General features: G+C 46.0%; 1 pseudogene; it reads right to left on the bottom strand.

Moving 5' to 3' along the window:
* LOC130143465 (ankyrin repeat domain-containing protein 26-like) overlaps positions 1-12041 on the bottom strand; it is a 70238-nt pseudogene that overhangs the window by 21410 nt on the left and 36787 nt on the right.

Genomic DNA, 12041 nt, shown 5'->3' with positions numbered 1-12041 from the left:
ACGGTCCATGGTGTGCCCACGGTACCCAAACAAGCAAGCAGCTTTGTGTTTGATCATTATTTTGACTATTTTTTCCCATATACTCACAACAGTCAACAAGAAAAAAAAAAAAAAAAATCAAGTGTCAGCGTAAGGGAAGAACTGCCAATTGAAAGCCTGCTTTAGAAATTCTGCAAAACAAGAATCAACCACCACTAAAATTACTTGAAAGACTGACAGAAACATTTGTATTTGAATGGCGTATATTGCAAGGAAAAAGCTTTACATGTAATTTCTAGGGTAATTTCGCAAAAAGTGTAACTTTTAAAGTATAAATTTAACGCTGCTTGGAGAATTCACTTAGAATGAAAATACTACTTCTTTATACTTGACAGATGCTTGAGGATTTTGAACACCTGCTGAAGTCAAACCCAGGCCAAGCTGGGACCGGCCTCGTCTTCCTCGTACTCCCCTCCCCCGCGCTGGGAGGCCCAACTCCCCCAGGCCCAGCTCCCGCAGCCTCCCCTCACAGGGCTGGTGCTCCTGCCCCCGCGCCAGCCCGGCATCTCCCTGCCGACCTCACACGGGCTGGGCAAGATCTCCTGGGCTGGGCGGCCAAAAACCGGACCCCGGGCTCGAGACACAGCTCAGCAAGCCCTGAGGAGGGGTGGGCACTCACTGCCCCCAGTGCCCTGGCACTGCTGCCCTCCAGACAGCCCAGGCCGCTGCGGGCCGCCCCAGCTGCCAGCTCACGGTGGCTCCTGCTGAGCTCGCTCTCTGCCTGGGCCGCCTGGCCCTGCTGGGCCAGCTCCCCAGCCACGCCATCCCACCGGGGATCACCACGAGGAGATCTCCCCTCCCAGGCCAGGGCTCTGCAGCTGTCCTTGCTCAACTGCCTACGGTGCCTGCTGGCCACCCCTGTCTGACGTGATGTCAACAGCGATGAGAAACCTCACACCTCCGGGTCTAGCTCAGGAGTGTGGGGAAAGGGGCAGTCCCAAACTTGACCTTTCCAACAAACAAACAGGTAAGCAAACAAATGCTCTAAGCTCTGGTTTGACTTGCACTGGGTGGAGTTACCAGAAATCCTAGTATTATAGGCCAACTGAAGCTGCGAGGACAAAACGAAAAAAAAACCCACACCCAACCATCTCTCAGATCTCTCTTATAAATCTGATTTCCCCGTACACACTCTCTTGCTCTTTTCTTGCTAGAAAACAAAGTTAGAACAACATCCAGAAGACTGTACATGGAGCTGGTATCCGGACGTTTTTCCCCTCTCACATTATGTACTTCATAGCATAACTGGCCCACGGGATTCAAAAAACCCAAACCCAAAAGACTGGAAACTTCTCATCCTGTTGCCTGCACCATCAGTGTCTTTCGGAACAAAACCACTGACAAGATAATACATTATCAGACCACAATTTACATACTTAAGGCTCTGGATACCCCTTTTCCATTCCGCTTCTTGGTGAGCCAACACGGATTTCAAATCTTGAGTCTTCTCCGCTCTGAACTGTGACTCCTCCCTTTCATCTTCCAATTTCCTCACTTCTCTTGAGAGCGCTTTATTCCGATTTTTCTGACGTTCTATTCTCTGTTCATATTCAAGAAGCATGTTTTGCATTTTCAACAAAGTAGCAGAACCTGTTTTGAGACAGAAAAGACACAAAGCTGCACAAATACTGCCCAATGTATAAGCTGTTCAGTGCTTTGCTGTATTAGGTGCAGGTGGCAGGTTAGTGGGAAGGTCCCTGTGAGAAGAAGCCAGGGGTCGCCCCGTGCTGGCCATGGACGGTTTCAATGGACCCACCGCAGGGCACAGCTGAGCCTCTCAGCCGTGCTGGCAGCTCCTCAGGAAAAACAAACGTAGGAAAGGGCGAAACCACCACACGGGCAGAGAAGGGGAAAAGCATGTGAAAACCAGCCCCGCAAACGAACACCCAGGTCAGCGAAGGAGGAGGGAGAGGTGCTGCTCCAGGTGCCAGAGCAGAGATTCCCCTGCAGCCCCGGAGAGAACCATGCTGGAGCAGATACCCACAGCGCAGTGCTGCGGAGGACCCCGTGCCAGAGCAGGCGGATCCTTCCCGAAGGACCTGCGACCCATGGAGGGCCCAGGCTGGAGGAGATTTTCCCCAAAGGACTGCAGCCTGGGGGAGGACTCACACTGGAGCAGGGAAAAGGGACGAGGAAGGAGCAGCAGAGAAACTGCTACGTCCCGACTGCCGACCGCAGCCTCCCCGCGCTGCCTGGGGAGGTGGCAGGGAAGGAGCGCAGCAGAGCTTGAGCAGGGGGGGTGCCGACGTGTCCTTCTCAGGTTTGGGGTCTTTGTTTCTCACTATCCAAATGTATTTTAATCGGTGGAGTCTGTTTTGCCAGTGACAGTCACTGGGAAGTGACAGCCCTGCCTTCACACTGACCCACCAGCTTTTTCGCCCCGTTTTGTCAAGGAGGGGCAGTGGCAGCACTGGGGGGGGAGTTTGGCCTTCGGCCAAGGTTAACACTTGCCTAATGAAATTTTAGCATAGTTTAAGAGCCCTAGTAAGTGATGCTTATGTTTATATAATGCCTTGTGCACATATGCAAGCATCGTATGACAGTTGAAATTTGTTATATATATGTACTTATTATTTTTAAGCAAAGCCATTATTTTGCTGTACTCTTTGTCATTAGCTGTTGAGGGGTGTGCTGGTTGTGGCTGGGATAGTGTTAATTTTCTTCGCAGTCGCTGGTACGGGGCCATGTTTTACAGTTGTGCCGCAAACAGGGTTGGTAGCACGGGGATGTGTTCCTTATGGCCCAGCAGCGCCCACACAGAGCCAAGGCCTTTTCTGCTCCTCACCCCACCCCACCAGCGAGCAGGCTGGGGGTACGCAAGGAGCCGGGCCGGGACACGGCTGGGACAGCTGACCCCAGCTGACCCAAGGGATGTGCCATGCCACGCGGCATCATGCTCAGCATATAAAGCTGGGGGAGGACGAAGGAAGGGAGGGACATCCAGAGTGATGGCACTTTGTCTTCCCAAGTATTTGTTATGCGTGACGGAGCCCTGCTGTCCTGGAGATGGCTGAACACCCGCCTGCCCATGGGACGTGCTGGATGAATTCCTTGCTTTGCTTTGCTTGCGTGCGTGGCTTTTGCTATTAAACTGTTTTCGTGCCGACCCATGAGTTTTCTCACTTTTCCCTTTCCGATGCTCTCCCCCACCCCACTGGGGTGGAACAAGTGAGTGGCTGTGTGGTGCTTAGGTGTTTAGGTGTGGCTGGGCTTAAACCACATCAAGGGGATATAAAGAAGAAAAAGCTCTTGCTGACTTTTGATGACCGCATTAGAAGGAGCTGAACTGTACTTTGCAAGAAACTGCTTCTCCAGCTCTGACTAGACAGAGAACCAATGATAACGTAAGGCACATCGGCTGGTAATGCAGGCAACATCTCAGGTTAGGTGACAGTTTCACAGCTTTTGAGGGGGATCTCTAGTCACAAAGAGATACTATATCAAAATATGAAATTAAAATACTTAGGAGTGCCTACAAAGAAATCATGTTTTAAGGGGAACTTGTAACAGCTGAAGACAGAGACTTGAAAACATACCCGTATGAACCACGCTAAGCTCTTCCAACAGCAGCATAGTCTCCTTGTAGGCTGAAGCTTCTAACCGGACATCCTCTGAAGTTGGGTCAGATGAGTGAGTTAAACCAGGGCCATCAGTTACTTCCATTGGTATGCTGACCTACAAAAAATACAGTACTTTCTGGAATTCCACTGTCTAGTATTACAGACCATTACAAATGCAGGAATGATTCATTCTCTCCTTCACAGCCCACAGATTTGTCTCAAATACAATAAAGCTGCGTACCAGCAGCAATTTGTACATCTGGTTGATCACTACATAAACACTGCTCCCATCGAAGTGATTAAAAGCTGATAGAGACTGTTTACCAAGAAACTAGTTTTACAGTACCTCGTTCCTTTCACTCCTGGTTGTTGCTGCAGGTCTAGAAAACAGAAATATATTTCAGTACTGAAATGCTTACTTTGCATTATGAATAATACCTACCGTAGCTTTGAAAACTTAATTGCAGAACTGAATTAAACTAAAATCTGGTATAGTAACTTTGCTAGATATAGTTCAAGACTGAAACAGTTATTGTGTGCTATTAATGTCTACTGGAAGGCTAATTTTTCCGCAAGATATTAAGCAAACAGTTGAAATAACTGTTCCCTAAACTTCACGCAAAGTGACAGAAATCTTACAGCTACAGACATGGAGCTATACGGTTACGTGCATTCCCTGTTTAATACCAGGGGTTCAGCTCCCTTCAGTACTGAGAATCCTTCTCCTACAGGTCAAAGAACTGTAATTTTGGATTCTCTGGTGTCCTGGGTCTGGCTGGGATGCAGTTTATTTTCTTCACAGCAGCCCACACAGGGCTGTGCGTTAGATTTCTGACCAAAACAGTGTTGCTAACACACCAGATTTTTAGCTAGGGCTGAACAGTGTCAACAACTTCTCTTTCGCACTTTGCCACAACCCACACAAGTAAGTTCAGGGTGGGCAAGAAGTCAGGAGGGAACAGCTGCAAGAGAAAAGGTGGAGCGGGGAGCAGGGCAAAAAATCCTGAGGTACCTGCAGTGAAAAAAACTGAGATACCTCACCCTTTTTAAACACATGAAATACTTCTATGCCTGTGCACACACTCATGTAATTAATCAGAATTTGTGCACGTGACCTCATTGTTGACTTGGCCAGCATGTTCAAAAGCACTCTAAACAAAAGTGAAGTGTTTGTCAACACAAAGCGCATCAGGTAGTCACAGGAAAGAACAAGAAAGAACAAGAAAGAACATCAGGTGGTCACATGAAAGAACAAGAATCTTCATAGGCGTCAGGTTTACAAAAAACCTAAACACACAACAAAAACCCAAACTAGCCTCTAGCTCTCAGGCCAATTTTTATCATTAAGTAAGTTTTATTTTCAACATTCCTTATAGGCACACCTTCCTTCATCCTCAGATGTTTCACTGGAAGTGCTCTCATCCGGTACTTGACCATGATTGCCACTGGAAGAGCTCATCTGCTGATGAGCCTTCTGCTTTGAAGGCTGTCTTTTACTTTTCTTTGCACCTTTGGCATTCAGGGCAATTTTACTGCATTACACAGAAAGAAAGAAAAAAAATCACCAAGTGAATAGGTTTATAAAAAATATTTCTGTGAAACAGACATACTTAAGATGATGTCCAGAAACAACCGAGACAAAAAATATCTATGATAAAATCACAGACTTGACTGTAAAGATCGTGGAATATGCCCAAGTATTTAAAACCCTTCCCCTAGGAGTGAGGGGGACACGTGGAATCTGAGCTAGATCCAGGTTAAGCTGGACTATATCCAATAGCCACGGTACAGAAAGCACCTAGAGCAGAGATTCCTTTGAAGGACAGACAGAAAAAGCTCCTGCTTAGGTCTGCATAAAAATACGTGTGCCTTCTTTAGACTTTTGAGATTGGTTTGGTAATATCATCTTTTCCCCTCTCCTGACAAAGGGCATATTAACTTAATGAAAAGGAAAACACCAACTGCACGGAGATCACTAAAATCACCTAGAAAAGGGAGGAGTAGCAAACCCCAAGTTCCTACTTTTCTTTTCTAGGTGGCCTTTTCCTACAAAAATAACTGCTTTCTCCAGTCTTCAGTTCTGGTTTTGAAGATGCATTTTACCTCAGTGTTGACATGGAAATCACAGGAATTTAGGTGGGGGTTTTCTATTGGTTTCCCCTTTTCTTTTTTTAGAGCAGGCAATAAATTTGAACCTCCATCGTGCGCTTCATTTTGTCAAAAAAGAATTTTTCTTCATTTTTTGAGAAGCAGTGGACTACTCACTATGGCTTTCACCACTGAGGAAACTACTTCAACTACCACAGTATCAGAAAACCTAAGACACTTACATAGCACTACAAATAAGAGCTAGAGATTATTTCCTTAGCTTACCCTTTCATTGGCACTTTAATCAAGTTTGAGCTCTCCCCAGATGAAAAACTCCTTTTGTCTTTTTCTTCTATTGTGTTTTCACTCTCCATTTTCAAACAGTCATTCTTCCTTACAGTAATCTTTTGTTTCATTTGCCGATTAGTGATGTTATTTAATTTATCCACACATTCCTGTTTTGCCACCGCCTGCACTTTTGAACATCTTTGTTTGCTTTTTTCCTTCTTAACCTATAAAAACAAAGTTAAGCTTCACGTATTTCTAGAAGACAGAAACACCACATCCAAGATTGATTAATTCAGGGTTTACCCCTGAAATAATATAAAATGATCTTTTTTGTAATTCATACAGAAGCATTTTCACAAAATTACACTACAAAGTGTATTATGCCATTGAAAGTACTTTGAATTCACTCATCATGCAAGACATAACAAAAATACAGCCCTTAGAAAGAAAACAATAGTGTCTCTTAAAACAGGAACAAGAAAAAAGTGAAAACATTACTGATGGACAAAGCATTAGGAGGACTGCACAATGTTCGTTGTAACACCACCAGAAAAAAATCAAGTGGATCTGCGAACAAGGAGAGGAAAGAAAAAAAGATCCCAAACCCACAAACACAACTGGTTTCACAGGAAAGAGGAATTTTAGTGAAAGGCAATGAAGACACACCACGCAGATAGCACAGCACATGAATTAGTAGTCAAGACCCTGTCCAGAAGCTATTTTCATTCTTTGATTCAGAATCAGAACTGATGTAATTGTATGGATTTCTTTTTATGGCAATGAAGAGATAACTACTTGCACTGGAACCAAGTGCCTGGAACAATAATGCATTCCGTTTTCCAAAAATGGGGGAAAAGACAACTCTCCACTGCCCTCTTTATTCACCAGTCACCAATTTAATTAGAACAAACCCCAATTTGTAGGAAGCATCTCCCCTTCGTGACGAATAGCTAAAGTGAGCAGCACCGTTGATCCGGAGCGAGATTAAAGAGTAGCAGGTGAACCACCTCTTCTGGCAGCTGTACCTTCTCTTTCTCCAAAGCCAGGAATACTATTTGCAGCATTCCTACCTTACCCTTAAATCTTCCCGTATCTTGGTTTAGTTCTTCATCAAGATTCCTTTTCAGCATGACACATGATTGCTGAGCACTTGCAAAAAGACTTTCCATTTCTGTTTCTCCTATTTTGTTGTCGATAAAGCAGTCCCTGGGAACATCATCACTAAATCCAGAGTCTTTTCCAAGTTCCCTCTCTGTTACAAGAAGTGCATTTTCACCACGTGTAGGAACTGTCTTATTTTAGGAATAATATTAGAAATGTCATCCAAAAGACTTGTTTTAAAGCTGTATCTTGGGGAGTATTCAGGACCTCCCACTGCATTTCTACTACTTCCATTTTCATTCTCTTCCGTTTCCATAGGAGGCGCTTTTTTTCTCTCTCTCCTTTTGCTAGAGGCATCTTTGTATCACTGATATTGGTTGTGCAATCTTCTTCATCTGTACTCCAGGTATCTTCCATGTTTGCATTTCAGTTATCTTGATCAGAAAGGACACCAAGACTCGGATTACAGTTTCCATTTTGGGTACTTTTCCACCTAGCATAAGTTTAGTATCTCCAAATTCACCTTTACTTTCTAAGTTGTTACTTGATTCTGTTGCATGAGACAAAACAACATGAGAACTCTTCAGCTCAGCACTGAAGCCATCTTCTGACATTTCTTCCACAAGGGAAGGAGTTTTCCCAGTTTCATGAATTTCACCAGGCAGCTGCTTTAGCTCTGCTGTAACATTTTTACAATTTGTTTTCAATTCCCTTTTCTCATTTTCAACTCACATTCTTGCATATCTTTCTTCCCAAGGTTTTGGACTTAACTGCTTGTCAGCACTGTGCAATTCCTCATTTTCTGCTGTGAAATTTCTGATGTAAAATTTCTGCCTTATCAGTGTGATTTTCATGTGCTGGTTTTTCTATCAAGTTGGTAGTTTCTAAAATATATTTATCCTTAAGTAAACAGGTACAGACAGAAAGATTATCAAGAAAAAATGTTACAGTTAATCTATGCAATTTCTGTTGCAAACTCATCCTATAATAGAAATAAGGCATTTTGAAAGCCATTTTCACTACAAAAATCAAGGGACACTAAATGAAAGGTTCACTGCACACCATCTTCTTAACAAGAGAAGGACTCAGAGTCAGCAGTTTCTTGGGTTAGGTTTGCCTAGGCATTAGGGTTGCTTTTACCTTTTAGCCTGCTTGCTTTCTGTAACCGCCGGCATTTGTCACAGAGCATGTTTATTTTTCACGGTTTATTGCTTTAATACCATTTTTCATTAAACTGCCAACATTTTCCTCACCCACCCTCCTCCCTCCATCGCGCTCTACCGTCTGGCATTGCACAGTCCCCGGCCACCTAAGCTAACCCAACGGGAATGAACATGACAAGCTTTTTACCGTTCACCACACAGAGAACTGGCTAAGGGAGGATTATTTCTTCACCCAAGCTTCAGAAATAATAAATTCCACTCCAAGGTGCAAAGGAAAGGATTTATTAGGGAAACCTGCCTGCTCCTGCCCTCATCCCAGGAATCAGGAACCCAAGCTCGCAGGAAAACCGCACCACGCCTTAACCCTACCCAGCCCCCTCAAGCCCCTGTCCCCACGCTCTGTTTCTCAACAGCTCCGACTGCTTCTGCCCCGTGTCACAGTCCTGCCCACACGCCTCCTCGGCTCGTGGTGCCTTCTGAACAGGGCCTGCAGCCTTGGTGTCCCAGCGGGCTGAGACCCTCACGCTCCTCGCGCTCCTCTCGTCAGCCAGGCCCTGTTCCCCCGCGGCAAAGACCCCTCCGCTCACAAGAGGGAAGGAGCACCTCAGCCAGACACCACCTGTCTCACCCTCCCCCTTCCCAAGCTCACTGGCCAACTACTACCACCTTGCAACAGCCTTAAGTCCTGCGCTTTGCCTGCTAGAATTAGGCACGTCCCTCTCTCGTGATGCCCGGCTGTGGGGTGGAAATCATTTGCTACGCTGTCCCTTCGGGTGTTCCAGAGGACGCCAGACCCCGCTGTGCAGCCCTGCCCCGCACGCCCAACACAAGCAGGACGCCTGCCTTATTCCCCTCTAGGATACCCTCTGAGAAACCCTTTTCAAACACTTCACGTGGCCAAACAAGAGCGTAATTTGCAGAGGCTGGGGAAGCCTCAGAAAGGTCACCACATTTCAAGGTGTTCTCTTTGATCCATGTCTTACAAAGAGGAAGACCGGCATGTTTCATCAAACAGATCAGCCTATTACAGACAAATCTCCCTCTTCACTTGAACGTGCATTTTGCACAGGCAATAAAACCCGCATTTGCCCGCACTGTTTCTCAGCAGTGCACAAGAGGAAAAACACCCCTCAAAATTTAAGCAAACCAACTGAAAAAAAATCAGTGTAACAGCAAGCATCCGACATAGTGACAAGGATTTTACCCCACCATAAGAAGACTGTATCCAGCTTTCCTTCAGACTGTAACGCAGCCTTCACCTACAGGACGTCCCATAAGCATTATTCACTGACTGGTAAGTTTTCTTTACCTTAGTGTATAATACAGCCTACTGAATCAGACTGCAATCCAAAATATTTGGGTTCACATACCTGCACACCATAATATTCAATGCCATCCTTCACGTCTTCTTTTTCACCTGATGATGACATATGAAAGGTAGATCCTGAGTTCTCACCTGCAGTGAAAAACCACACATTTTTATAAACAGCATGACTTCATATTACTTACTTACACCTAAAGTGCATCTTGAATCACCCTACTTGTGACAACAATCTTAACACAAAATAAGAAAAAAACTACATGCAGGACTGACCATTTAGTAAAGGAGAAATCCTTCAGATGAGAGTTCTACGCCAACAGCAAAACTTCCCTGCCATTCTACACTCCAGATGCTCAAGAGACAGCGGCACAAACTACAGGCAGAAGCCCTTCACAACAAACCCTGAACTTTCAGTCACATTTTAGCTCCTAGGCAAAGCATAACAGCAAGGTATCAAAAATTAAGACGGGGGGAAAGTGCTTGGCCAGATCATAGCTTTCTCCTGCTACGTTATCATCCAAGAACGTTCAGGTGTTCAGACAGGTCAGCCCTAAACCACATACACTTTCAGCACTATGCCACAAGAACCCGAACCCAAGGAGATACAAACACATCCAAAGGACACACGCAACGCAAACAAGGTAACTGCCCTTACAACTTGCCAGCAAGCGCCGTGAGAGCTGGTGTTAATTAACAAATACTAAGCACTTCACTGCTATAGCGCGCACCCACACCGTAAGCGCATTCCTAAGGCAGACATCGATAAAAGCTCACTTCAGCCTATACGTGTTTACAGACAAACATTTAGTCCACCACGAAGTTACCAGTGTGGCGCTCCCCTGAAACAATCCGCGAGCGTGCTCCGTGTCTGTCTGCAGCTGGAAGCAACACACCAGGTGATCCTTCTTCCGGACTTTCAGAATCCGTCTGTAGAGCATAACACACGGGCGTGAGCATCGGTACAAATTCTCAACTCATTTCTACGCAAAATGTTCCTGCTAAGCCAACTTGCACAGCATGGAACCACAAAAGCCTTTGATCAGCCCCTTGGAAAGGGCACGTCAAGACACAGTATATTGGAAAATCACAGCAGACTTGTGTGTTTTCAGATCTTGGGCAAAAACCTCACAACTCATCTAAACTAGTCTGTCACGCTGGCAAACTGCACAGCCGCAAGAGAGAATTAACACGGTAACTCGAGCTGTGGGTTGCGAACCCGTAACCGCAGGTCTGGGGGGGGCCCAACTTTCGACTGAACTCGTACCCGATACTCAAATTTGTGCTGATGTTCCCCAGGCACACGTCCTGCAGTGGGGAGCGAACACATTGCTACTCCCGGTTGCAAGGGCTGAACAAAGACAAGCAAGACAAAGCTTACAGAAACCAAGGCTCTACAAAAAAAAACAAAACCCAAAACAACCCAGCAGCATTTGAGCCTTGTATTTTTAAGAAGCAGGTGGGGAAGAGTTCCTTCTTCCTCACAAGAAAAGTCAGAGGGCGTAAGCTACAGACTCTGCTCGCTTTCTTCTAACCCATTACCACAGACAGGAAGAACTAAAAGGGCAAACACAGCCAGCACGTGCGGTATCTCTGTTGAACATTACTCTCAAAAAGGGCCAAAACGGTAGAAAGGCTCTTTCCCAAAGCAGCTCATCATCTAGGCTGCAGACCCTAAGGGCAACCACTGAACACGTCAGCGGAACAGAGTTGTGTGGTGAAAAAGCAACAATCCCGCCAGCCCCGCTGAGAAGCTCAGACTATTTTAAGCAGCAAGAAACTTCACTGCCGCAATACTGTACTAGAAACCCAACTGCAAGGGCCAGTTGCCACGAGACCCAAATCATTAGCTCGACCTACCTTCACCCCAAGCCTCGCTGAGCAGCTAGCACACAGCACAAGTATTTCAAGGGCCCCCAGTTACAAACATACAGCAGAACCAGGAGAAGGGGAAATAAGCCTCAGCCGCGGCAGGGCCCAAGCTCCGAGTGCTTCTGGATCTCGCTCCCCACCCCCGCCCCACTGGGAACCCCGGTGTCCTTCACAGGGAATACCTCAGAATCCCAGGGAGATTCAGCATCTTCCTCTTCCTCTGCTCCCACTGCAGTCAGGGCACCTACAAATGCAGGAAGAGGGGAGACACTGAGCCCTTCTATTTCACTCTGCTTTTCCCCATCACCCCTGCGCCCAAAAGGTGCACAGCGGTTCTGTTGCTGAGGACAAACTAAGGAGCGAGTGTTGAATTCGAGGGTTTCTTCACACCCAGCACACAAAACATACCATGCTATTTCCTTTGGATCGCCACCTCTCTTGCCTCCTCTCCAGCAGGAGATGGCTATGCACAAAGCTTTGCTGCTAGAGAGGGACGCAACATTCTTCGCACAAGAAAAGCGAGCAAGACAGGAAGAAAATCCAGAAGATCATAAAAATACAAAAGGGTCTACTATTGATGAATCACAGGGCCAACCTCGCTTTTGGCATTTT

This window comes from Falco biarmicus, unplaced genomic scaffold (assembly GCF_023638135.1).
Source record: "Falco biarmicus isolate bFalBia1 unplaced genomic scaffold, bFalBia1.pri scaffold_30, whole genome shotgun sequence".
NCBI classification, from domain to species: Eukaryota; Metazoa; Chordata; class Aves; order Falconiformes; family Falconidae; genus Falco; species Falco biarmicus.
This window is presented reverse-complemented; position numbering and strand designations above follow the sequence as displayed.